We start from the raw sequence: 25062 nt of genomic DNA, 5'->3' as shown, positions 1-25062 counted from the left end.
ATCTGTGTGTGCCTGTATGTCTGTGTCTATATGTCAGGTTGGGCATCAGACGCCACCTCTCTGGGGACATCTCAGGCCCTCCAAGGTTTGGAGGCCTATCTCCCCCCACCACTTCCCCTGCCGGTGGCAGACGCCCTCAGACATCGGTGCGTTGGTGGTTCTTTGTGTCCGGGGATGGGCGCCCATGTACACACCGGCTCACTCCTTGGTGGCTGCTTGTCGGGGCCTGGAGCCTGGGGCTCGCTCGGGCCACTTCGGGGGTGGGGTGCCCTCAGCCTCTGGGGCTGGGTCACTCTGGCACAGCTTGCTGCCGGCGGAGCTCATGGGCACGTCACTGCAACCCCCCCCCCCCCGGCTTCTGCTCCGCGGCTGCTGAGTGACCCCTCATCTGGGACTCTCCTCAGCTCTTTCTGGGATAGTGACGCGGCTGCCCCTCTGTTGGTCTTCCTTGGTCTCCCACACCCTCTAGCAGATCATTACATGAAGGAACCTTTTAAAAACAAGCGCGTTCATGCTCACAGGTGTACACACGGGTACTCACACACACAAACTACACCCTTTTTGGCTCCTACCTCAAAGCACACTGTGCGCTATCGATATTACGTGCTGCACAATAATGTTTAATATTTAGTATTTACTGTTATATTCCCATATCTCATCGTGATGTTTTTTATTGTATTGCTCTCGTTTTCTTCTGCTTGTTTTCTTTTTTCTTTCTCAACAGGTGATCCAGGTGATTGATATATGTATTTTTTTGTCTGCTTATTTAGTTGGTTTTTGTTTTTTTGCCCTTTATCCCCGTCCCTCTTCTCCGCAGTTTTTTTTCTCCCCCTCTTCCTTTCTCCCTTTTCTTTTCCTCATTCAAGTCTGTCCCGTATCTAGCAAGTGAAAATAAAAAATAAATAAAATAAACAATAAAAGGTGAATCAAATAGACCATTACGGCAAGACTGAGATGGTCAATTTGGTAAAGTAAATCCGTTGGGTATCTTTCCTCACCTTTAGACAATAATTCTGATGGCAAAAGAACCAAACGGGACAGGCAAAAAAAAGGAGACTAATTGATGATACATGAAGAAAATACCACAGAGGAGGGGATGTTTATATCTGAATTCTGTCCTCTACCTGCTCTTTATTGTCTGATGTTTCACTTCTTGGAAAGTGACTGGAAGTCGTCGTCATTCTAATTAAAAAAAAAAAGAAGAAAGAAATAATTTCCAAATCAACAAGAGATTTCAAATCATAGTTTGAATATGATGATTATAGCAAAAATAAAATGTGTATTTACTTAGTAGGCGATAACTCAATGATTGAGTAGGGGTCAATTTTGTTTTTCAAACTGCAACGCAGCCCGACATAGTAATGAGTATCCTGCTCTTCCGATTTAGCTGGAACATTTTTACCAATGAAATCAGGATAAATCTGTGGAGACAAGTAACAAATAGCTTCACATTTTATACATTTACATAAAGAGGTTATAATTCAGATGAAAGAGAACAGTGCAGTGGCTAAAATAACATGAGTTTGGGATACGGAGGAATGGATTAATGTGAAGAAAAACAAGGTGTTCAAGGGGCATTAAAAAAAAAAAAATTCAGCTGTTATTGCAGCAGAATGTTTTTTGTTTCTCATTTTGTACCTGCTGTTTGTTGCCCAGTGTTGCACTTCTTGAAGGCTGGTTTGAAATCCTCTTTTTTCTGATTTGTAAAAAAAGAGCAAATATATATATTTATATGTATACACACACACACACACACACACACACACACACACACACACACATATATATATATATATATATATATATATATATATATATATATATATATATATACATATATATATATAATATATATATATATATATATATATATATATATATATATATATATATATATATCAGATGAATACTATTGATCTGAGTGAGATAAACGTATTGCTCACCTAACACACCAGCAGACAATGACAGGTATTAAAAGGAGCAGAGCTGCAGAAACTCCTGCAGCTGCTGGTATCCATGTTCCTGTGATACTTTGGACAGTGAGAGTCTTTGGAGCAGAGCTGATATCTTTGTTGGTTTTCACAGCACAGGAGTAGCTTCCTGCATCCTCCCTGCTGACTGGGTCTAGGATCAGATGTTTGTTCTGGTTCTCTCTCGGGGTCAGAGGTCGACTGTTCAAGTACCAAATGTAGTTTGTGTTGTCAGTCAGAGGACAGCTGGTACTGCAGGTCAGTGTGACTCTCTGACCCTCTGTCACCACTGCAAAGGGACTCATCTTCACTCTCAGCTCTGAAAGCAAGAAATCAGGGTAAGTGTTAATTTTTAGTCCAAACGTTTATTTCTGCACCACTACAGTTTTCCCTGATTTTTAATTGTCAAAATGAAGATATTTTGGAATTGAAATGAGACCTTTATGGTTTGGAAGTGCAGTTCTTGTGAATGCAAATATGCAAATAAAGAAAAGAAAAAAAGGATTCCATTAGCCAGAAATGTTATTATTCCAAATTTAACAACAGTATTTTTGTTTCTTTTTTTCTGACCTTTTTTAAAGTAATGTATGCTCATGGATGTCAAGTATGGAATGCCAGGACTGCCATAATGAATTAATTAAATACACCATTAAATAATTAATTAAATGTGGTGTATTTAATTAAAATTGGAAATAATTAATTAAATAAATAGTTATGACACATGTAATTAATTAATTATTGACACATTTAATTAATTATGTATGTATTTCACATTTTAATTAATTATTGACACATTCAATTAATTATTGACACATTTAATTAATTATTTAATGATATATTTATTTATTTCATTTTGGCAGTCCTGGCGCCTGGCTCTCATCATGAAATAATTTTATCTGTCAGCCTCACCCATCAAACCCAGGGGGCGGGGTTAACGCTGATCGAGTCAAAACCATTGCTTTGGCCTGGTGGCCATTGTTTCTAGCACACAACAACCGGCATGTGGAAGCTAACAGAACTGAACTTTGAAAAACCCTGTTTGTGTGTCACCAAATACCGTTTTAATATTTTTTTAGCAGAGAATGTAGTGGTTTAATCTTCATGTGTCTGGTCGGTTTGTCAAGATACAGCCTCTTTGCAAAAGTGCTGCGATGATGTCTGCCCAGTCTCACGGCAAAGCGTGGGATAGACCCGCTCGCCTCACAAGCAATCGAGCTATTATTACCGCCGACAAAGTGCAGGCCCCGGTACACAGCTGTATTAACCCCCGCTGACTTCTTTCACTGAGGTTATATTTATCGGTGTTTTATTTCCTGATGTTCTTATATGTCCTACGTGTTTCAGTCGCCAATTCTGAATTATAACTAACATTAAAAACATGTTTAAGGAGGAGAGAGAGCAAATAAATCTGTTTAACATCTGATCTTTGGGTTTTTGTTCAGTAATCAGCGTGACCTGTGTATAAACACATAAAAGAGATAACGTTGGTGTTTCTGTCATGTAGTAACTGCTGGCTTTAACTGTACAAAGGTTGTTCGACACTATGAAACACATACAGACTTCATGATGTTCGGCTAGTATTTTTATTGTGAATATTAATCATGCTGACCTCGCTCTGTACACCACGCAGCGAGGTCAGCATATCCACGATATCCTCAGCTCCATGAGTTAACACAGAGTTTCCCAGCTGACTATCCAACTTCCAACTATTCCAAAGACGTGAAAATATACAGCATAAAGAAAAGTGTAAGAGACCCAGCAGCAGATTAGAATAATAGTTATACATTTAATAAATCACCAAATGAATCCAAGAAACGAGCAAACCTGTTCCGACAATTTGAGTTTGTATTCCCTCAGCTGCAGACTCGCTGCTGTTTAAATGTTTGAAAAGGAAGATTAGATATAAAAAACGTCAAACATAGACTCAGTCTGCCTTCACATTTGATATAAGGCCAGCACGTATAGTGGCTGTGTCCTGTTTTAAGATCATACATGTAAAATTGTTGTCTGACCTCCGTCGATCCAGCTGCTCAGAGTCCGTGGTTACCATGGTTACTGCATAAGCAACTATAATGTTAAAAGCGGGCACTGAGGAAACCTACCGGCAGCATGAGTGTTTATGTTTTTCATTGCAAAAGAACTGTCTGAATGGTTAACTGAAGTTAACTTGGATAAATTATAGTTAAAGAGTATCACAGATAACGCCTACGTGAGCTGTGTGACTGTTCACCACTACACTGAAATCAGCAGGCTATTACTGAAATACATGTGCTATATCATAAACTATTATATAAATAGGGAGGTCCTATTAACATGTTTAGTTTTAAAGGACACCTTCCTGCCTTTAGTCTCCCTCATGAGCAGTATTAGTTTTCTTCTAACATCCAGAAGTCTGCACGATGTGTTTCATAGTTTGTAACAAACCTTTGACAGGTAAACATAACATGACCGAAAAAGCAAAAAAAAAAAAAAAAGAGAGAGAGAGAAAAAAATCACATTCTAACAGACAGCTGGTGCTTAGAATACAGTTGAATAACTATTAAAAAACAGATGATATAATATTTCTGTCCAGGTTGCAGACTTCATGATGAACATGCCGTTGCAAACCCTGCTCCTCCCGGTGGAAATGTGCCTTCTCTTTCCTTTTAAAAGTCAGTTTAATCTCAAAATTCACTGTTAAATCCAAAACACACCAGATAAAGAAAAGCGAATAGTTCAGTCTAACACATGTGCCAGTGAACCATTAAACGTCTGTGAAACTATGCAGTTATGAAACGTAACTTTAACCTCAGCCAAACCGATTTGCTCAGTTGTAAATAAAACAGCAAAGTAAACGTGACCCGACAGACAGAAGCTGAGTGAATGAAGTCCAGCGTTTAACCACTGAGAGCTAAAACTCAGCTGAGGTTTCAAAGCTGTGTGCTGGTGATTGGACATCAGCCGCTGATAAAGCTGTTCGCCTATAAAGTGCTCTGTAAGGAAACAAGCTCCAGCAGCTCTGCGCTCGGGGAAAACACTATATTTACTTATCTTGTGCAGAAAAATGCGCTGACATTGCGTTATATCGAGCACCGGCTGCCCAGTTAAACTGTGACTATCACCAGGTAACTAGGCGTGTTTCTTGAATTAGCAGCAGGTGTTAAACAGCTGACAGATGAGGAGGAGGATGCATGCAGGTAAACTGAGGGTCTGTTGAGCTGATTGCTGGTTTCGTGAGAAAAATGTCAGCTCGTTCTTTATGTTACAGAAACACAAGACCAGGCGGAAAGAGACGATCGTTCGGTGAAAATGAGAATCTGCGAATGCAACATGTGGAACACGGAGAGTGGAATATGTAAACAAACCGGTTAACGTAACCCCCTCGGTGCACTCTGCATGCTAACTGTTAGCAGAGCTAGTGAAATCTCTGAAAACATCTGAGCACTTTTGCAAACATGTTCTATGTTGACAACCTGACCAGACATACGTCGCGACATTCGCGGCTAAAACACTGTTAAAAGTGTAGCTGGTGACAGAAAAACGGGGTATTTTAAAACTACACCACCACCATTGCTGCCTGTGATTTGATCTGCATTCTGGGATACCTGGCTGCCCCAAGTCTACACAAGCAATCGATTATCTAGGATCGACCTGTTTTGACTTACTTTGCACAGCAACCAATCAAATGTTAGAGAAGCTGCATGGGCAGTGTTAACCCCGCCCCCTGAGTTTGATGGGTGAGGCTGACAGATAAAATTAATTCAAGATGAGAGCCAGGCGCCAGGACTGCCAAAATGAAATAAATAAATATATCATTAAATAATTAATTAAATGTGTCAATAATTAATTAAAATGTGAAATACATAAATAATTAATTAAATGTGTCAATAATTAATTAATTGCATGTGTCATAACTATTAATAAAATTAATAAATTCCAATTTTAATTAATTATTGCCACATTTAATTAATTATTTAATGGTGTATTTAATTAATTCATTATGGCAGTCCTGGCGTTCCATAGATCAAAATGTCATATGATGAAATGTGAGTCCTTGATGTAGCTTGAACAAAATAACAGAATCTAGGTTGTTCAAATAAAATCCATGAACACCAAAGCAAAAAATAAAATAGACACATGAATGCATCTTATAAAATAGTAAAACACATTTTTTTCTGCAAAATAAGTACTAATTAATACAATACTCTTCAAATTTGCAAAAAACTTAAGTGAATTCAGTTTCAATAGATAAATCCTAATTTTCTTGTAATGAGGTTTTGATTTGTAGCATCTTCACTTAAATCTGAATATTTCTTCCACCTCTGCTCCTGTTCAGACATTAATGAGTAAAGTCTGCTGAGTGAAGAGTTTAGATTTACCTGTGACAATCAAAAAGACTCCAGGCAGATCAGACTGTGTCCATCTTTTATGATCTTTGTTGAATCTGAATGTGTATCCTCCTGAGTCATTCTTCTTCAGGTTGTTGATGGTCAGGATGTGTTGGTTCTTCATGGTGTCCTGATACTCCACATGACCTGCAGCCTCAATCAGCTCTTCAACTTCCACTTTATCTTTTCTCCATTTTTTACTCCAACATTTAAACTCTGGCTTCATGTTGTCAGGATGTGAGTATTCACTTGTGATGATGACTGAAGATCCTTCCAGAGCACAGATTCTCCTGCTGACATAATTCACTCTCCAGCAGTTTTTATCCTGAACACCTGAAATATAGATGGAAGATTTAAAGTTGTTTGATTGGTCTGTGTTTCAGCGCTTGATAGTTTGACACTTACAAACTTCCTTAGATAGAAGATATTTGTGGTCTTTAACTGCACAAGACAATGTGCCAGTTGAAGAGTTATGAGTGGAATAATCTTGATTCTCATAATAGTTTCTTTTGTTGTGGTAACACATGTTGGCAGTTTGATGGTCAGTCAGGTTACAGCTGGTGTTACAGGTCAGTGTGACAAACCCTGATGTGGAAGAAGCTCTTTGAACATGAACCTCTGTTGAAAAGAATAAAAACACTTCTTGTTACTATGCATAGTTATATTTAAAGAGCTCATATAATTCATATAAAAGATAGTTATAAGAAATCTGAATTTAGAGGTTTGGTGGAGATGTGTTTAATAAACAGTGTGGATTTTTTTCTTTTTTTTTTACCTCTCGGATATGTGATGGAGCATGACTCATTCACTAATGTCTGATTGTGGGAAGACATGTTTCCATAAGCATAAGTCACACTGAAGCATGTTTGTGTGATGGACTCTGAACACAGAGAAATAATATTTAATATTTGTACTGAGAGAATTATTACAGGGCTTTGCATAATGTTTTGTAACAGAATGAGCATCATGACTCACCCACAGAGACTTCAGGGGCTCTGAGATGCTCGTAGCCTTTGACAGCACAGGAGTATGTGACTGCTTCCTCACTGCTGAGCCGCTCTTGGTACCAGGGAGACCAGTCCTCATAGAGAAACTCTCTGTTCTTGTACCAGATGTAGGCTGCAGGCTTTTCAGTCAGAGGACAGCTGCTGCTGCACATCAGTGTTACTGTCTGTCCCTCTGTGGCAGGAATCACCTTTACCTGCAGCTCTGAGAGGATGATGGAGAACAACTTATACAATGATGTCATTTGGAAAGTAATTCATGAGTAAAAGTCACTGTACCTGCAACAACTTGAAGAGTAATTCTGTTGAGCCAACAGTGTCCTGGACTGTCTGTAGTCTTCATACAGCAGTAAGCGTTTGCATCACTCTCTCTTAGATCATTGATGGTTAAAGTTGGGTTTTTCTTATCAGAGATGTTGTACGTTACACGTTGTCCATCCACAGAGAGCTCACTCTGAACATAATTTCCCTTCCATTGGATAGTGAACCATTTTCTGCTTGAAGTCAGATGTTGATGTGAGCAGTGCAGATCCACTGATGAACCTTTGAAAGCACAGATCCTGGTTTCTCCTCCATTAACACCTTTAACAGAAACTTTTACTAGCAAATGTACTTATTGTCTTATCACAATTAACTGTGTTTTTTGTTCTTCCTACAAACCCAAATACCAAAAAGTTGGGACAGTATGGAAAACTGAGAAAAAATTAAAAGAAAATACTGATTTATAAATTTACTTTGATCTTTATTTCACTGCAGACGATATGAACACAAAATATTTCATGTTTTGTCCGGTCAACTTCCCTTCATTTGTAAATATACATTCTTTCCTGTCATTTGGACCTGCAACACATATCAAAAAAGGTTGAGGCAGGAGCAATTTTTGGCTCGTAATCAGGAAAATTGGTTAAATAATGATGTTATTTGAAAAAAGTGATGTCAACAGGTAATTGTAATTATGATTTGGTACAAAAACAGCATCCAAGAAAGGTCTAGTCCTTTAAGAGCAAAGATGTGCCAAGGACCGCCAGTTTGCCAACAAACAGTCTTGGACAAGTTACTTGAAAAACGTAATTAGTAACTAATTACTGAATACTTCTTTTTTGAAATGTGTTGCAAGAACCAAAATTGGAATGTGTTTTTATTTTGACAAAAATGATCAAATTAATGAGTAACACATTAAATAATGCTCTGTTGTATTGTTTTCAGTATAATACACAGCAAAGACAATTGAACAAAGTACTGTTTTCAGTTTGATTTTAATTAACATACTGTCCCAACTTTTTCTTATTTGAATTATTTTAGAATGTAAATTTAGTTTTTTCTATGTTTTTTATAAGGATGTATAAATGATTACTCATACCTGAAATGTAGAAGATGAAACAGACAAACACATTTTGAAAATCTGTCAGCAGCATGGTGGTCGGAGTCCAGCTTGCAAGCATAAAGCTGACAGTAGCAGACAATGAAAAGTAGACACAATTATCTCACAGGCTGTAACTGACGGAAAAATAGGAGGACTGACATGAATGTTTTATGTTCAGCGGTTTGGCACACAAAGCCCCTCTGTGCTAAACATGAATGCCCTTCCTCTTTGGTTCTTCTTTTGTCTGCAGGAAAAACAATATGGTTTAGCTGTCTTGCCCTGAACATTTTAGATGTTCAGGTAACTTTCAGTTAGTGTTTCTATTATTCCTCTACATTTATGTATATATGCTGTATATATTTATTATTTTTTCTAAAACTCTCCTGCTCAAACCTGATGGAGTGTAATAAAAATCATTTCACATTTGCCAAAAGTTAAATGATTCTCCTGTCAAAATGTTTATGCAAACATTATTACAAGGCACATTTACAGCCTGTTAAATAATAATGATAATAATAATAATAATAATGATGATAATACTGACCATTTTGAAAACATCACCATTATAAGACACCCGTATAGCTTGTTCTGCTCTTCAGCAGTTTGTGGTCTGCCCACCGCAGGCTGCCATTATCACAGCTCATGATCTCAGCAGCAGTCTGTGCTGCTGAGATCATGGACATTTGGTTAGCGCTTGCAGGTTATGTTTTCAGTAATATTTTCCACTGAACCCTATTATTCTCTTAAAGTTAGCTATGACTAGAGTTCTCTCTGCTAGAAACTGATTGCAATCACATCAGTGCACATGAAAATGTGTGTGTGTGTGTTGCAGATGAAGTGCCATGCCAACATTACATTTAATGTTCTGTTTCATGTACATTACACTCATTCTGTTTTTCAGTGGTCTGAACCTTATTCGAGAAGCTGGGTGAGGAGTTTACAAGTGAAAAGCTTTTGTCTCTGCTTGTCACCACAACTAAATTCATTTGTAAATCAGGTTAGTTGTCTGTATACTGTAATCTGTATTTGTAATTGCCATATTTTGTAAATCCAAATTTTCAACACAGTTTATACACACACACATCATATGTTTAAATATATACCAGTGGCAAAGGGAAGCGCTAAGTGGCAAAACTTACTAGTGACAATGTCCCAATAATACAGGAATAAACTATAAAATGAGGATACAATGAAAATGAAATGAATAATGAAATAAAAATCACTAACAGCAATCAAACATACATAGAGTGCTTCTGTGGTCACAACGGCCTGCCATGTTGTGGTTATTTGTTGATACTTGAGTGCAGAGCTTTTCCATATTATTCAGTTGGGTCAACTGAAACATTTTTTTATGCTGGTAATACCAGCGCATTCTGTTAAATTCAGAATTTAATTCAAAATCCTGCTCCTCACATACAAGGTCTTAAATAATCAGGCCCCGTCTTATCTTAACAACCTTGTATCACCCCATTAGAGCACTTCGCTCTCACACTGCAGGCTTACTTGTTGTTCCTAGAGTATTTAAAAGTAGAATGGGAGGCAGAGCCTTCAGTTTTCAGGCCCCTCTTCTGTGGAACCAGCTTGGATTCGGGAGACAGACACTATCTCTACTTTCAAGATTAGGCTTAAAACTTTCCTTTTTGCTAAAGCATATAGTTAGGGCTGGACCAGGTGACCCTGAATCCTCCCTTAGTTATGCTGCGATAGACATAGGCTGCTTGGGGGATTCCCATGATGCATTGAGTTTTTCCTTTTCAGTCACCTTTTTCACTCACTATGTGTTAACAGACCTCTCTGCATTGAATCATATCTGTTATTAATCTCTGTCTCTCTTCCACAGCATGTCTTTATCCCGTCTTCCTTCTCTCACCCCAACCGGTCGCAGCAGATGCCCCCGCCCCTCCCTGAGCCTGGTTTTTCCCTTCCACTGTCGCCAAAGTGCTTGCTTGATTGTTGGGTTTTTCTCTGTATGTATTATTGTAGGGTCTACCTTACAATGCAAAGCGCCTTGAGGCGACTGTTGTTGTGTTTTGGCGCTATATGAATAAAATTGAATTGAATTGAATACGCTGTCTGACAGCTTGGATAGGCTCCAGCCCCTCGTCGACCCTGAAATAGATACGCGGAAAAGAATGGCTGGATGGAATATGCTGTTTGCTATAAAATAGTCTACGAAAAAACTAAGACATTTAAAATAGTAGAAACGCTTCACATTAAAAATAGAAGATCTAAAGCAAACAAAAGTAAAACTGTACAAACGTGTTTGGAATACAGTTAGGAATAAAAGCAAAGGAAGCAAACAAAGTGAACCTAAATATTCTGCATTGTGACAAAATCAAGTCTATAATGCAGTGAGATTCCCAAACACTGTTTAACTTTCAAATAGTTATTCCGAAATTTTCAGTGTCCTGTGCGAAAACAGCACATATACACCCACGAGGAGCATCCCCATAGCAAAAATTACAGCTGTTGTATCCCTTCTTTCTTCAAGTTATATTGTTGAAGACCTTTGTATTGTGTGTAATTGCTCTCACCTGCTAAAAATGATTAAAATTAAAAATACATGGCAATAATATTTACATGACCATGAATTGTTCCATTCACCTGAGTATCATGTGAAGCTCATCAAATGCTTAAACTCACTGCATCAAATACAGAAAGAAGGTATAAATAATGTGAAATCAAGATTCAGTGCAGTGCACAAGATTTTAAATGTAGGCAGAGGGTTGTCATCAGGCTTGTTCACCGCAGTGTACGTCTGCAGGTCTTTAAGTGGGGTCTGTTTCTGTTGAAATGACAACAGATTCTTCATCAGAGCTCGTGTTATGTCTACACTTTACCACAGTGTAATCAGCATGCTGCTCTTCTCTTGGCTGAAGTGGCTCTATGGTGGAAAAAAGAGGATCTGTGTGGTTTTTAAAGAAGTGGACTTTGCTGTAGAGGACTTCATCCTCCACCTGTGGCTGAGCTAAGACGTCTTCACACACAGGATCAGGATTTAGCTGAGAACAAAGAGCGATACATCATAATTCACTTAAAGATTTGACTCCTTTGACTCTGTAAGACAGATCATTCAGTATGAAAATGTGTTTTCCAACTCTACAGTAATCTTTACCTCCACTATGTTGTTTGATGTTTCGTTTGTGGAAGACTGACTCATAGTCCTCTTTTTTCTGGTTATTGAAAGTAATAAACAGAAAAAATAAGTGAGTTCATGCCAGAGATAAAATGTTGTCACTTTGAATCAAACACACTGTTGCTTACCTAATCAAAAATAAGAAAAAGAGAACTATTGAAACCAGAACTATTACAGAAACTGCTGGTGTCCATGTTCCTGTGATACTTTGGACAGTGAGAGTCTTTGGAGCAGAGCTGATATCTTTGTTGGTTTTCACAGCACAGGAGTAGTTTCCTGCATCCTCCCTGCTGACTGGGTCTAGGATCAGATGTTTGTTCTGGTTCTCTCTCGGGGTCAGAGGTCGACTGTTCAAGTACCAAATGTAGTTTGTGTTGTCAGTCAGAGGACAGCTGGTACTGCAGGTCAGTGTGACTCTCTGACCCTCTGTCACCACTGCAAAAGGACTCATCTTCACTCTCAGCTCTGAAAGAGGAACATTTTTTTATTAAAAAACATAATATGTCAAGATATGAAACATTACACAATTGTAACATGGGGTAAAGAATAAACATGAGTGAGTGAAACCTAAAAGCAGACTCTTTTGTAATGAGTAAAGTCTGCTGAGTGAAGAGTTTAGATTTACCTGTGACAATCAAAAAGACTCCAGGCAGATCAGACTGTGTCCATCCTTCATGATCTTTGTTGAATCTGAATGTGTATCCTCCTGAGTCATTCTTCTTCAGGTTGTTGATGCTCAGGATGTGTTGGTTCTTCATGTTGTCCTGATATTCCACACCACCTGCAGCCTCAATCAGCTCTTCAACTTCCACTTTATCTTTTCTCCATTTTTTACTCCAACATTTAAACTCTGGCTTCATGTTGTCAGGATGTGAGTATTCACTTGTGATGTTGACTGAAGATCCTTCCAGAGCACAGATTCTCCTGCTGACATAATTCACTCTCCAGCAGTTTTTATCCTGAACACCTGACATATAGATGGAAGATTTAAAGTTGTTTGATTGGTCTGTGTTTCAGCGCTTGAGTTCATTATTAGATTGTTGACACTTACAAACTTCCTTGGATTGAAGACGTTTGTGAGCTTTAACTGCACAAGAGAATGTGTCTCTTGAAGAGTTAGCAACTGAATAATGTTGATTCTCATAATAGTTTTGTTTGTTGTGATACCACATGTAGACAGTTTGATCATCAGTCAGGTTACAGCTGGTGATGCAGGTAAGTGTGACAAACCCTGAGATGGAAGAAGCTCTGTGAACATGAACCCCTGCTGAAAAAGGATAAATACATTTCTTGACACTATATTTGATATAATCATACAGCTCAATAAATTCATATAAGTGTTGGTTTGACATAATATGACAAGATAGAGGTTAAGTGAAGATGTGTTTGTATGGTTTGGTTATGGAAATTTCACCTCTGGGATATGTGATAGAGCACGGCTCATTCACTAATGTCTGATTGTGCGAAGACATGTTTCCATAAGCATAAGTCACTCTGAAACATGTCTGTGTTATTGAATCTGGACAAAAAGACATGAGATTAAATATTTGTACTGAGACTATTTTTACAGGGGTTTGCTGAAGGGTTTGTAGGGACTATTAACATCATGACTCACCCACAGAGACTTCAGGGGCTCTGAGATGCTCGTAGCCTTTGACAGCACAGGAGTATGTGACTGCTTCCTCACTGCTGAGCAGCTCTTGGTACCAGGGAGACCAGTCCTCATAGAGAAACTCTCTGTTCTTGTACCAGATGTAGGCTGCAGGCTTTTCAGTCAGAGGACAGCTGCTGCTGCACATCAGTGTTACTGTCTGTCCCTCTGTGGCAGGAATCACCTTTACCTGCAGCTCTGAGAGGATGATGGAGAACAACTTATACAATGATGTCATTTGGAAAGTTATTAATGAGTAAAAGTCACTGTACCTGCAACAACATGAAGAGTAATTCTTTTGTACCAACAGCGTCCTGGACTGTCTGTAGTCTTCATACAGCAGTAAGCGTTTGCATCACTCTCTCTTAAATCATTGATGGTTAAAGTTGGGTTTTTCTCTTCAGAAATGTTGTACGTTACACGTTGTCCATCCACAGAGAGCTCACTCTGAATGTACTTATAACCATCCCAGTATATAGTGAACCATTTTCTGCTTGAAGTCAGATGTTGATGTGAGCAGTGCAGATCCACTGATGAACCTTTGAAAGCACAGATCCTGGTTTCTTCTCCAGTAACACCTTTAACAGAAGAGAGTTAAAAAAAACCATTTATTATCTTATTAATATGTCTTTATTATTAACCACTTAATAATTTTTAGTACTCCACATTAGGAGCTAGTCCAAACTAAATTTTCTCATCTGTAAATTTTACAATATCTTTGTACTTAAGTTAATATTAAGTAATGATTTTTACATAAGAACTCATAAATAATTTCAGATACCTGAAATGTAAAAGATGAGACCCACAAGCAGACGACCAGCATCTCTCAATTCCATTGTTGTTTTAGTCCAGCTTTTGAGTAAAGCTGACAGTCAAAGCTGGAACCAAAAAAAGACAAAGTAAGTCATCAGTCAAACTAAGCAGCACTCTTTGTCTGAGCAAAGGGTGAGGGGGGACTGCTGGTTCATATTCTTTTGTTTCACACATCGTGCATTTTATTGGTGATATGACCAGCATCTATTTAAAGAGGAGTTTGTTGAGAGGCTCGAGTGGTTATTTCTAGATGTGTTGCTGGTGAGCATGACAAAACCTCTGTATAAGAAGGAAGAAAGAATATATTCAAAGCTTTGAAAAACGATTGAAGGCTCATGTGGTCGTCTTTTTTCCATCTGGTCCCCTTCACATTGCCTTGCTACCGCTACACTCCTCCCCGACCCTCAGAGCCAAACTTCACCCATGAGAGCTGACATTCTCAGAAACTACACTAAAGATACTACTTGTTATGTTACTTTCATTTTACTCTGCAAAATGATCTGAAACACACTGTCGCATAATTACCATTTAACAGTGTAAACCTACAGGCTACAGCCCGACACACCAACACAAATAAAAAAACAATGAGGACACACATGATCTTTCTCTTAGCAAAGACACTTCAAATCAATCATCACAGTGACTGTACTGTCGAAACATGAACAGGTAGAAACGGAGGCTAAAGTGTGACTGCTCATCAGTTTGTTACCTGTTGAAGTACAGCAGCGGCTCACTGGGATCAGCTTTAACAATACTCTGGGTTCTTGTTAGCTTAGCATTAGCATGGTGTCAGTGAGGATGCTTGCAAAAAGTCGAAGTTGTGTTAGCAGTATGATGCAATTGTTTACGAACAGTTCCAAGATATTGGACAACTGTGATTCCCATTCCTACACACGACCTATTTCATTATATGTTCATCAAACACCTGACAGTGCTGACAGTGAGAGCAGAGCCAGATGACGCTGTTAGTCATTATTTTGTGATACAGACAAAAAGTTACCAGAACAGAAACAGCACATTTTTTAAGAGGGTGATCAGTAAATGCACACACACGGGCTTTTGGACATAGCAGAATTTTTAAACAGTTTCCTTGTGTTTTGCAGGTGTTTTTTTTTTTTAACACAGGTACGTCATTACCAAATATCTTTAAATTTAAAAGCTTAAGAATTTATACTTAAGCTTTGCAGTTTCAAATAAATTGTTTATTTTTACTATATTTTATATTAAAATAAAGCGAGTGTAACCCACTGACAGATCTAGAAGTTGCAGAGTCTGTGCTGTGATGGTAGAGTAATATCACTGGAGGTGAAATCACCATGGTAACAAGCTTTTCTTTATTGAGCACACAGTGGCTCGATGGTGGAGTAGAGGTCAGCTGTGTGGTCTTCACTGAAGTGCAGTCTGCTGTAGTGATGATCATCCTGCCCTGCTGACTGAGCTGAGATATTTTCATCAATGCGGTCAAGGTTCGTCTGAGGAGACGAGACAGTTATTATAAATTTATAATAAACTGCATCAAAAACTAACAGCTGGTTGTTTGTTATTGGTTACATTGTCACTTCAGTGACAGATCTTAAAATGGTAAATGGCCTGTATTTGTATAGCGCTTTTCTAGTCCCTAAGGACCCCAAAGAGCTTTACACATCCAGTCATCCACCCATTCACACACTGGTGATGGCAAGCTACATTGTAGCCACAGCTGCCCTCGGGCGCACTGACAGAGGCGAGGCTGCCGGACACTGGCGCTACCGGGCCCTCTGACCACCAACAGTAGGCAACGGGTGAAGTGTCTTGCCCAACGACCGAGACTGTCCAAGCCGGGGCTCAAACCGGCAACCTTTCGATTACAAGGCGAACTCCCAACTCTTGAGCCACGATCGCCCCAAAAAACAACCTGTCTGACAAAGTGAAACAAGTTAAAATATCTCAGAAAACAACAGTCTAAAGAAAAAATGAGAAACAAAGTAATTTATATTTGTCAGGTCACAAAAGAACCCAGAACAAAATCTAAAGAACTGCATATCTCACTTGTCTCAATTAAGGTCAAAGTTCACGATTCATTAATAAGAAGCAGACTGGGCAAAAATGGCATCTGTCTGGGGCTGCTTTGCTGCTTCAGGATCTGGACAACTTGCTTCAATTAATTTAATCATGGATTCTGCTCATTACTAGAAAATCCTGAAGGAGAATGTTTTGCTATTGGTTTGTGGTGTGAAACTTAAGCATACATCTAAAGCTCAGAGGAAGAGAGTTCCAGAGTCTGGGGGCCACGGTGGCTAAAGCTCTGTCTGTAAAGCTCTGTAAAGGATCTGCTAGGGACAGGTTAGAAGTTCAATAATGTAAGCTAGTGTTTGTCTGTGAAGAGCTCTAAAAGTCAGAACCAGAATCTTAAAATGGACTCTGAATTCAATAGGGAGTCAAAGCAGCTGTATTAACAACAGTATGAGAAGATTTGGTCAGAAGCCTTGTTGCAGTGTTTTGAACAACCTGCAGACGTTTCAGGGAGTTTTTGCTCAGACATATAAACAATGAATTACAGTAATCTAAACGTGGCGAAAAGAATGCATGAATAACAAGCTCCAGTTCAGTGTGTGGAATAAAAAAAACATTCAGAAGGAAAATGATCTGGTGTGGGGGGTAACACTGAAAAGAATGCTTGCTGGCGGACATATAACAAGTGTAAGCTTTTTCCAGATAAATGATCATGTGAGAAAAAAGGACAGATGAGGGGAAGTTTGTCTAACACAGCAGAATTATTTGAATGTTGTTTTGCACCTGCTGCATTATATTTGAAGTTTCTCCTTTTTGAGACTGACTGGAAGTCCTCTTCTTTCTGTTTATTAAAAGGAATGAAAAATAAAATCCGGGATTTCAGAGCAGACTTTGAATGTATAGCTTTTGGATCAAACCAGGTGTTGCTTACCTAACACACCAGCAGACAGTGAGAAGTATTGAAACCAGCAGAGCTGCAGAAACTCCTGCGTGTAGCTGCTGTTTTTAATAGAAAAAGTTACCTTCTTATTATTATTTTTTATTTAGCCTAGTTGCTTTCTTTAAAATTTCCATATTCAAAAAGTGTTTGATTTCTGTGACTGAATTGTATTCTGTCACTGCTGAGTTTGGCTCAACAGTCAAAACGTCTGCCAGTCTTTAGCCTTTTTTGGCTAAAGAGGAGAAAATAGGATTTCAGCCATAGAGGAAAACACTGAAAAACCTTTAACTAGTATTTTGATTTATATTCAATCTGTTTTTTTTTTTTTTGGGGGGGGGGGGTTGGTGTTATTGTGCTGCATGAAACACTATGATATATTCTTTAATGAAAAAATAAGTACTGCACTTGTTGTTTTTTAGCAGTTCAGGACATGTCGACCAGAGGACACCATTGTAGCTCTTGATCTCAGCAACTTTTTGAATTGTTCTCTGCCTACTTCTTGTCAATTTCACAGCACAAGATGATTGAGGTGCAAATATCTGTAATAATATCATTGTCTTATGTTGAAGGTTTTCAGGAAGTTTTTTTATTTTTATTTTTTATTTATTTCTTTTTTTTGGTTGATTAAGTAAAAAAAATATTGGATCAGTAAATATAGTGTAAATAAACAGGCCCCACAAGGACCTAATATTACTTGTATATACTTGTATACTGTTACAGTGGTGGATGCACAAGTTTGAAATCATAAATTCAACATATATACAAATGATCCCTGTAAGTCAAAGGCTCAGGCTTCAGACTGACATATTTGGGCTATTATACATGAAAAAAAAATCATATGTATATATATATATATATATATATATATATATATATATATATATATATATATATATATATATATATATATATATATATATATATTAAAAGAATCCCCTCTCTGTGGGTGGTCTTTTATCCTTCAAGCTCAGGGTGTCTACCAGAGGCCAACAATCATTTGTTTTCTTTTCATATATAAAATGCACTCTATTTTAAAAATATTTGATACCTGTTTTATTCCTTTTATTACCATGTGGTCTTGTGTTTGGGGTGAGGGGTGTTGGTTAGCTGTTGATTTGAACATTGACGGGGAAAGCGTGTAACAATTACGTTTTAACAGATATTTTGATTTTTTTATTCAACTTATTTTGTTTTTTTTCCTTCATTTTTAACATACTCAGAGTGGAACAAGCATCCAGGAACATGTTGATGCCGTCAACCCCATTACACAACCCTATCTACGTGCTGCAGGGACAAAGAGGAACACCATCCGTGAGTTTCTTATTGTCCTGGACAAGCAGGTCAAACCATGCAAGTCAACCAGTTCACTTGGAGCATTTGATGATTTTTTCAAGGCTCTCTAACACTGTTTAGAGTTATTATTTTACACTTATGAAGATAACTTTGTTGAAGACCATTTAGAATAATGTGATAGGTTGGGATTCAGAGATTCTTTCATTGCTACCATATAATTTGCCTTATGAAGAATGTATTAATAACATGTTTCACAGTATCATTTATCAGTAATATTTCCTACAGGGTTTATATTGCATTGAATATGTCTGTCATCACATTGACCTTTCTATTTTTACAGGTTGAGTTCATTTTATACACAATGCATAAATGTGCTTGGTTAAGAGTTGATGTTCCATTCTAGAAGGTTTTAAGCTTCACTGGTGAGAGTGTCCAGATGATACATGCTGAGGGGAGATGAGAACATAGCAGGTTAATTGCATGCATGCTTACAATACACATATTAATCTAGTAGCAGGTCTGAGCGAAGGCCTAAGCGTATTCTGCTTCAGTTTGAGACTGGCTGCAAAGTACTCTACTTAGTAATTAATGACGAGGGTCCATTATTAGCTCTCAGAGATGCTAAGACCTGAAGTTATTACCTTAAAAGGCAAGTAATGTAGAAAAGAGAAGTTATATGTCGGTGTAAGGTCATATGTACGTGATGTACCCTTGTCTGCACGAATTGAACTTTTGCCCGTCTGTCACCATGTATTTTTGAACTGTATTGACGTAGGTGTGATATTTTGTCCTATAAAACCAGAACCCAATGTATTCTTGTCAGAGCAACCCATTCCGTATGCTGACGGTTGGTTGTTCTCCTGTGATAATAAAACTCATCGTTTGATTGCACTTTTCCGGAGTCTCCGTCGTTTGTTGTCTGGTCTAAAGTTGATCGATCTCGCAGCAAACACTACTGTTATACCCCCCTCGGAACTACCAAAAGTCTCCATACAGCTGTTATTCATACTACAAGAGTAGACAGTAAAAAAGTTTTAAAAAGGGTTTACAACTGATAATAATTCATATTAGTTGACATAAGCATAAAACAATGTGAATATGGTAAGAAATTTTTAAAAAGTTATTATTTTTCATGTTGCATTAATTGTTGTCATTTTATTCAAGAGACGCTGGCTCTGTGTTGAAATTGACTCTTGTGGTGTTGCACTAACACTGCTCGTTTTTTCTGTGTAGAAGTTACTCCGTGCTGCCATGATGTACTTTCCATGATGTTTATCTGTAGTGAGCTCAAGTTCAGAGACAAACCACATAACAGTTCTTGTTCAAAGTGATATGTAAATCACCTTTTTACAGCTGCTGTTTCTGTCACTTCATAAAATTTCAAAAACATGAGTGAATGTCAAAAATAAATAGCAATTTTACAGGAAAGGTTGAAAACAGAATAGACAAAGTGTTTACTGTGAGTGTATCTGCTGAGAAACGACACACAGATTTAACAACAGCAAAATCACTTCATGATTTTATTATGGAAATTTTAACAATAACCTGCAAACACCACAGTGAGCATGATTTAAAGTGAGTTTAATAACATATTGCAATATGGAGAGAACCACTCCTGTCAAACACTAGGGTGATCTCTGAATTGTGGCCGCTGCCCTTACATGTTATATAACCCATCACAGACGCTGTTAAACAAAGAACATTCCATAGCATATCATATATCTCTATGCCATCAGCCCCATCCTTTAACCTCCTGCCTCACAGAGACAATTATGACCTTGTTTTCTGCTTGGCTGTCACCTCCCTAAGAGCAGGATGTCGGAGATCTTCAATTATATAATGGACCTTCTGTGAAGGTGCAATAAAACTTGGGGCCCAGTTGTGATAAGATTCCACATGGATGCATACAATTGGTGTCAGGAGTGATCTGGCTATACTTAAGTGATATGATTAAATATGTTTGTAATACAACAGAAAAGAAATCTGCTTCCACAATTTCTAATGGTTCCTGTTGTTTGACTCTTTGTTGCAGTCTTAAATTCTTAGTTCATATTTTAAAGTTTAAGTTGCTATTTAGAGCGTCTGCTTTCTGTTTATCTCTGTTCTAGGAATGAGTCCTCTGTAATGTAGAGCATGTGGGTTTCAGTGTGAGTAGCTGTAGTCATGTCCCCCCACCTGTGTTTCCATCTGTTGCCTCCCCCTGTGTTGCTCTATGTTTGTTCACTGGACACTTTTGCTTTCTTGTCTCGTACATTTTGTCAAGGGATTACATTATTTGCTAATCATAACATGACTACTTTTCAAAAGAACAGATTTTTAGTGAAGAGTGACCCTCTGTCAGTATTAAGAGGTCATCGTCTATCAGCCAGAATACATATGAAACCACAGGGCTGAATTTAAACAGTAGCCACATTTATTGCAATAAATGCCCATACAGTTTCTTTGGAAAGTTATGAGAGTTGCAAAAATATATATAAAAAAACATATTATTAACAAAAGTTGATAATATGGTTTTTGATATTTCATGGTGCATTAAAAAACAGTCACTCAGCTGCACTCAAACTCAAGTTGCAGTTTTTTGTCATCTTTCAGTTGTGACATGTGTTTTAATAAAATACATTTTCTAACTGAAAAGTTCAACATTTATTTCTTCTGTAATTTATGTATGAAAACCACTGGCAGATCCACCAAATGTGGTGTCCCTGCTGTGATACTGAAATTAGCTCAGTCGCTAAACCTATCGGAGAAAAAGGCCCTTTAAATCACTATGGTAACAAAGTTACTTTAGTGAGCAGGCAGTGGGTCCATACTGGAGTAGACATCACTTGTGTGGCTCGTAGGTAGTTGCAGTCCGCTATAATGTGCTGGGAGGTTGTCATATATGGGGTCAGGGTTCACCTGAGGAGGACACACAACATACTGGGTTAAGCCCTTTCTTTCCAAGTGTAACTTGGAAAGTGTTATTCACGCCTTTATTACTTCACGTTTGGATTACTGCAATTCTCTTTTAGTAGAGGTTGGGCATGGCACTTTGTCACGCTTGCAACTAATGCACAATGCTGCGGCACGATTTTTAAAGCAGAAGGAAATTCGACCACATCAATCCCGTTTTGGCCTCTCTACATTAGCTTCCAATTGAATCTAGGATCCATTTTAAAGTCTTTTCTTGGAAAGAAAAGTGTGAACCCACAGTTGATCTGCATAATCATGTGAGACAAGTTGTAAAAACGGGTGTGGGTCATTCTCCAGCAAGGCTTCGGGTGAAACCATTGTGAGACCTTGTGATCAAATGATGTGAGTGGGTGTTAAGGCTTCTCGGTTGGGACCTCTAAACTAGATTAGAGATCTCAATTTTGAAATGGCTTGCTAAATTTAGGAAAACATAGATATCAGATTACATTAATGTGCCACTGTACAACAGAATAGAAGCTAACATGTAGATTTGTATTTGAGTTTGTGCAGTTTGTGAGTTTGTGTGTACAGTGCAGGCCTGCAATAATGTTTGAGAAGAGAGAGCAGATGATTTTTGTTAAACAGATGTGTTCCACTATAGAGGTATTGCATGAAGTATGAGAGATATCTGTTCTTGTGACAATAAAACTCAATTAGTCTGTTAGAAAAGTTCACTACTGCCTGTCATGGAATGATTGATGACCTCTTCTCCATTATAATTTCAAATGTGTCAAAAACAGCTGGTCTCAGGTGAACAAAGGAGGAGAGTTGTCAATTGATCACCACATGGTGCTGACTCGAATCAGGTGGTGGGGATGCTTGACAGGACTATACCAAACATAAAATGAGGTTACACTGGGAACAAACTCCCACCTCTGGCAGAATCCTGACAGCAATCCCACTAACATAGTATGAAAAAGATGAGCTACAAGTGGTGCAAAGTATCTTTCAAGTCGAGGTTGTGGAGCCACTACTCGCCCAAATCAAAAGGTACTAATTAGTACTAATTAGTCAGCAATAGTCTGACTAGGATACCTCCTACGTGGCTTCTTCCCACAGTGAGGATGCACTGGGGAACACCCAGGACCTGCTGGAGAGATGTGTGATGGCTAACCTGGGAATGCCAAAATGACCCACTGCTGCAAGAGCTAGCAGGGGATAGTTTGTTTACATGTCTGCCCTCTCTGTGACCCAACCCAACACAAATGGGAGAAAATAGATGTATGAATGGAGGAATTATGGATGGAAAAAAAGACGAGGACACAAGTTTAAGCACTGTTCTTGATAGATAACAAATGATTGAAGATATGAAGAAAAATAGAGGAGTTGATGTTTTACAATTGAATCCTGTCATGCACCTGCTCTTCATTGTTTGATGTTTCACTTCTTGCAAAGTCACTGGAAGTCGTCGTCATTCTAATTTAAAGAAAGGAAATAATTTTCAAATCAACAAGTGATTTCAAATCACAGTTTGAATATGATGAATAAAGCAAAAAAAAAGAAGGTGTATTTACTTAGCAGACGATAACTCGATGGTTGAGTAGATGTCAGTGTTGTTTTTCAAACTGAAACGCAGCCTGACATAGTGATGACCATCCTGCTCATCCGATTCACCTGGAACGTTTTTATTTATGAAATCAGGAAAAATCTGCATGGACAAATAACATCACATTTTATTAATGTATATCTACATACATTTATATATAGAGGTTATAATTCACATGAAGGAGAACAATACAAAGGCTAAAAATACATGCTTTTGGGTTAAGCAGGAATAGATTTATATGAAGAAAAACAAGGTGTTCAAGCGGCTTGTTTTATTTCAGCTGTTATTGCAGAATAATTTTTTGTTTCCTGTTTGGTACCTGCTGTTTGTTGCCTAATGTTTCAGCTCTTGAAGGCTGGTTAGAAATCCTCTTTTTTCTGAACAGATAGAAAATATATATATAATTAAAGCCATATCAGAAGAACATATTGACCTGAATGAGATCAAAGCGTTACTCACCTAACACACCAGAAGACAGAGAGAAGTATTAAAACCAGCAGAGCAGCAGAAACTCCTGCAGCTGCTGGTGTCCATGTTCCTCTGATACTTTGGACAGTGAGAGTCTTTGGAGCAGAGCTGATATCTTTGTGGGTTTTCACAGCACAGGAGTAGCTTCCTGCATCCTCCCTGCTGACTGGGTCTAGGATCAGATGTTTGTTCTGGTTCTCTCTCGGGGTCAGAGGTCGACTGTTCAAGTACCAAATGTAGTTTGTGTTGTCAGTCAGAGGACAGCTGGTACTGCAGGTCAGTGTGACTCTCTGACCCTCTGTCACCACTGCAGAAGGACTCATCTTCACTCTCAGCTCTGAAAGTAAAAAAAAAATATATATATCATTATTTATGCACCATTTTCATTGATTTTTAATTGTCAAACTGAAGACATTTTGGAATGGAAATGCGACATTTATGGTTTGGAAATGTGGTTCTTGTGAATGTAGATTTATAACAACAAACAAACAAACAAACAAAATTAGCCAGAAATGTTATTGTTCAAAATTCTTCTGACCTCATTTAAAGTTGACAGTTAAGTGATGTATGCTCCTAGATGTCAAAGCGTTAAATGCTGAAATGATGAGTAATTGCTTTATAGCTCAAACAAAATAACAGTATCCAGATTGTTCAAATAAAAAAAAAAAAACACCAAAGTGAGAAATGGAAAAGACACATGAGTGCTTCTTCTAAAAAAGTAAAACATATTTTTTCCTTCATAATAAGAACTATTTTATACAATATGAAATGCATTTTTTTCTGAAAACTTGAATGATTTCAGTTTTAACCCTCTTGAGGCAGGCGTTGCAGATTTGCAACAGTTAAAAACTAACAACCTGATTAGCCCACATAGATATGTTATGAGTTTTTTTTACTCAGAAGTACCACTGCAGGACTTGGTTGTGCATTAGCAACAAAAAGTTTAATTTGAGCCTGAGAGGGTTAAGTGCATGACTTTTTCTTTGTAATGAGCATTTGCAGTGCAGCATTGACATGTTCACAGCATCTGAATATTTCTTCCACCTCTGCTCCTGTTCAGACATTAATGAGTAAAGTCTGCTGACTGAGGAGTTTAGATTTACCTGTGACAATCAAAAAGACTCCAGGCAGATCAGACTGGGTCCATCCTTCATGATCTTTCTTGAATCTGAATGTGTATCCTCCTGAGTCATTCTTCTTCAGGTTGTTGATGGTCAGGATGTGTTGGTTCTTCATGTTGTCCTGATATTCCACACGACCTGCAGCCTCAATCAGCTCTTCAACTTCCACTTTATCTTTTCTCCATTTTTTACTCCAACATTTAAACTCTGGCTTCATGTTATCAGGATGTGAGTATTCACTTGTGATGTTGACTGAAGATCCTTCCAGAGCACAGATTCTCCTGCTGACATAATTCACTCTCCAGCAGTTTTTATACTGAACACCTGAAATATAAATGGAAGATTTAGAGTTGTTTGATTGGTCTGTATTCCAGCACTTGAGTTCATTATTAGTTGGCAACATAGATTTGAAACTTGCAAACTTCTGTAGATTGAAGATGTTCGTG

General features: G+C 38.1%; 1 long non-coding RNA gene across 1 annotated transcript; it reads right to left on the bottom strand.

The window, feature by feature from the left end:
- Window positions 1–20048: 20048 nt before the first annotated feature.
- Window positions 20049–23632, bottom strand: LOC308396064. The gene is made up of 5 exons (XR_013971500.1): window positions 23487–23632; window positions 23347–23404; window positions 22996–23129; window positions 22840–22897; window positions 20049–21427 (listed from the first exon to the last, which is right to left on the bottom strand). It is a non-coding gene; the product is annotated as an uncharacterized lncRNA (long non-coding RNA).
- Between the last annotated feature and the right edge of the window lie 1430 nt (window positions 23633–25062).

Source organism: Rhamphochromis sp. 'chilingali' (genome assembly GCF_963969265.1).
Source record: "Rhamphochromis sp. 'chilingali' genome assembly, chromosome: 4".
NCBI lineage: Eukaryota > Metazoa > Chordata > Actinopteri > Cichliformes > Cichlidae > Rhamphochromis > Rhamphochromis sp. 'chilingali'.
The sequence above is the reverse complement of the archived record's forward strand: the minus strand, read 5'-3'. Positions and strand labels throughout refer to the sequence as shown.